We start from the raw sequence: 3,695 nt of genomic DNA on the forward strand, positions 1-3,695 counted from the left end.
ATGTATGTTACATATCATTATTTGGTAATTACATTGTTTCATTTCAATATCATAACAAATATTTGTTATGGTAGTAAACTGAAACACACCTATGTGTATATGTATGTTACATATCATTATTTGGTAATTACATTGTTTCATTTCAATATCATAACAAATATTTGTTATGGTAGTAAACTGAAACACACCTACGTGTATATGTATGTTACATATCATTATTTGGTAATTACATTGTTTCATTTCAATATCATAACAAATACTTGTTATGGTAGTAAACTGAAACACACCTATGTGTATATGTATGTTACATATCATTATTTGGTAATTACATTGTTTCATTTCAATATCATAACAAAATATTTGTTATGGTAGTAAACTGAAACACATCTATGTGTATATGTATGTTACATATCATTATTTGGTAATTACATATATGTACGCAAACGTGCACATAAATGTGTTTCATTTCAATATCATAACAAATATTTGAGAGTCGAACTCACAAAGCTCTGTATTTATTTATCTATTTTGTGTTTAGATAATTACCTGTTCGGATAATCATCTACACAGTGACTGTTGGGTTTATAGTGTTAGATGCTTGTTTGAACCAATATTTACGTTCATCACGATACACCTTCTTATTTATTCTTTGTTCTGAAAGACTAGCAACATGAAACAATGTAATATACTCCAATAATTTATATTAAGATAATTAAGCCTTTTAGTTGTTTCTTCTTACCATTTGCTGGTGACGAAAACACCAGTAAAGAAACTTCGTTGAAAAATACCACAATGTATAAGCATGCAAACACTCATTACCGGAGTTTTTGTTATATCACAAGTTTGTTTTTCAGAGCAAAGTTACAATGGGCTATCTGATTGTGTCCGTCGTCACGGGGAACCGAACCACGTAAACTTACTAATAACCCACCTGGGGACTGTGTCATAATTCGTTATGATTTCTAGGCCAGGCTTAATAGAAGAAAGATGGTTGAATTCCTCTGTTCATTATTATCCGATAATCGCATAGTTAATTATATGACTTTCAAGGATTATCTTATATTATCTGGGAATAAACATTCCTAAAGACGAAAATCAGTAATAAAGTGCATAAAATATTCTGCCACTGCTTGGTATTCAATTTGCTTCCTAATTCAAAGAATATTTTCTCTAAGCTTATGTGTTTTCAAAGTACTGTCTATCATTACATCTTTAATAAAAATCGATAACCGCGACGTTTAAAAGTCGTTAAAAAAAACTCCGATTTTTTTAATTTACTGGTTACTGACCGCTAAATTTAATCGTTTCAAAGCATATAAATACGTTGATATGTATCATATGTGAGGGATCTCTAAGATATGTTGTTGAATTTCAGAAGAAGAAAAAACTGGTTCGGCCTGCAAAAAGGAAAAAAATATAACAAGGGTTTTCTAGTTTTTTTTTAAATGAAGAAGCATTTTCTAATGATCAACTGAAACTTTAAAATGATCTAGATGACAATAGAAGCATATTATGAAGAAAAACTGAAACAAAAGTGTTTGATGAGGAAGATAATACATTTCAGTAAGCACACATTATACACTTGTTAAGAAAGTTCAACTAGTTTCTTAATTATATAAACAGTTTTTTTACTAGCAAAATTATAAAAATGAACACCATTTTTGTGAGACCATTATACATCAATGACTAAAAGAACGAGTATGATTAAAAATATATATGTTTTAAAAGTTTGTTTGTTTGTTTGTAATTAAGCACAAAGCTACACAATGGCCTATCTGTGCTCTGCCCACCACGGGTATCGAAACCCGGATTCTATCGTTGTAAGTCCGCAGACATACAGCTGTGCCACTGGGGGGCCGTTTTAAAAGACTTCGTCATTTATTTCCTTGTTCACTTGTACAACTACCTCTTCGTTTTTAGTTTTTCTTTTCCTTTTCAAGCGATTTTTGTTTAGTCTCTCCGGAAATGGCTTTCGCTGGCCGAAATTAGACAGGTATTTCGTTTTGTAGAAACGGAAAACACAGCCGCTGCTAGAAATTCCCAACTATGTGAGTCTGGTTTAGGGTATAAACATAACACTTAATAAAATCAAGCAGCTAATTTATTTTCAAATGACACTAATGCAAAAGTGAATAAATTATTTGAAAAACAATCCGCCTGATGATACAAGAAAAAGTCTGAACATTTATCTTATACGACACAATAAACAAATTTTATTTATCTTGAACTGAATTCCGATAAAGTACCAAAGAGTCGTTGGGTTCGATTGTATGTTCCACAATTAAATGATGTAACAAGCTTTTGTTTCAGTAAGGTTCGAAATGCAGACATTATTCGAAGAAAACTATCTATGGTAAAAGTAACATGACTGAAATCTTAGAAACTGATGATGTTCTTTCTATGTATTAAAATGCGACGAATGATATCAAGATTGAATGAATTTGGCTGTACCTAGAAAACCCTTATGAACAAGGAATCGACTAATTAAAATAAACCATTTCAGTCATATTCCTTTATTTCAGAATTTCGCAAAAGGCTATTCAAAGAGCTATATGTTCATAGCCATCCATAATTTTGTTTCTTTGTTATGGAGTTCGCGCAAAGCTACACGAGGGCTATCTGCGCTAGCCGTCCCTAATTTAGCAGTGTAAGACTAGGGGGAAGACAGCTAGTCATCACCACCCACCGCCAACTCTTGGGCTACTCTTTTACCAACGAATAGTGGGATTGACCGTCACATTATAACGCCCCCACGGCTGAAAGGGAGGGCATGTTTGGTGTGACGGGGATTCGAACCTGCGATAAGCAGATTACGAGTCGAGCGCCCTAACCACCTGGTCATGCCGGGCCCCATAATTTTGAGCTCATAGATTAGAAGGCGGCTAATCAACAGTACCCACTACCAAGTCTTGTCCGACCCAGTGGTGGAATTTCACCTTCACTCTTATAGGTCACCCTCAGTCCCAAGTGTGGATTGCGTTTTTGCCGCGAATCATGAACCATCTGATTCACAAATCGTGGAAGGTAAACCAAAGGTCACCACCGACTCTTTACAGTCACGAGTCAGGTTTACAGACGAAAGTCTAAACGAATGTATTTACCCATATTTTTTTTCTTACTATCTTAAACTTTGATTTTGGAAATATTCAACACCTATAAAATATGCTTTTGACTTTCCACAAGAGAATCTCTAAAATATTTAACCCAACCAACGAAAATCCGATTTCCTAATTTTAAAGAAAAAAATTGCCAGATTTACAAATAGTTTTATAAAATACATATCTCATTGTATGGTCTGATTTTGATTTCATAATGATCAGATGATCCAAACTAAGCACATGGGATTCACATGAATCATAACTGAATCACCCAAAAGTGACATGTTTAGGCTTCGAAAAATTAATTTAAAATTTCTAGTATTTGGCACCTTTCCAAAATACTTCAACGTAGGATGATCATATTAAATGGTCTAGACGTAGGCATCATGGTTTACTAATGAACGAATTTTCCTTTTGTTTTGAGGTTCCACAAATTGTATTTTGTTAGTACTAAATACCAAAGTCAGACAGCATACACGATAAGTGTATGAAATTATTTCTACACAGTGGTATAAGAAACAATGTTGAACTTTCACTGCACTGCTTCTCAGTCGTAAAGATATAAGTAGACAGTGATGAGGGCCAGGAGTTTATTTG

The 3,695-nt window shown here is 33.5% G+C and overlaps 1 protein-coding gene across 2 annotated transcripts in view; it reads right to left on the reverse strand.

Moving 5' to 3' along the window:
* The window catches only part of LOC106460504 (Down syndrome cell adhesion molecule homolog), a 59,777-nt gene that overhangs the window by 3,937 nt on the left and 52,145 nt on the right, over positions 1-3,695 (reverse strand). The window lies entirely within an intron of this gene.

Source organism: Limulus polyphemus, unplaced genomic scaffold (assembly GCF_000517525.1).
Source record: "Limulus polyphemus unplaced genomic scaffold, Limulus_polyphemus-2.1.2 Scaffold782, whole genome shotgun sequence".
NCBI lineage: Eukaryota > Metazoa > Arthropoda > Merostomata > Xiphosura > Limulidae > Limulus > Limulus polyphemus.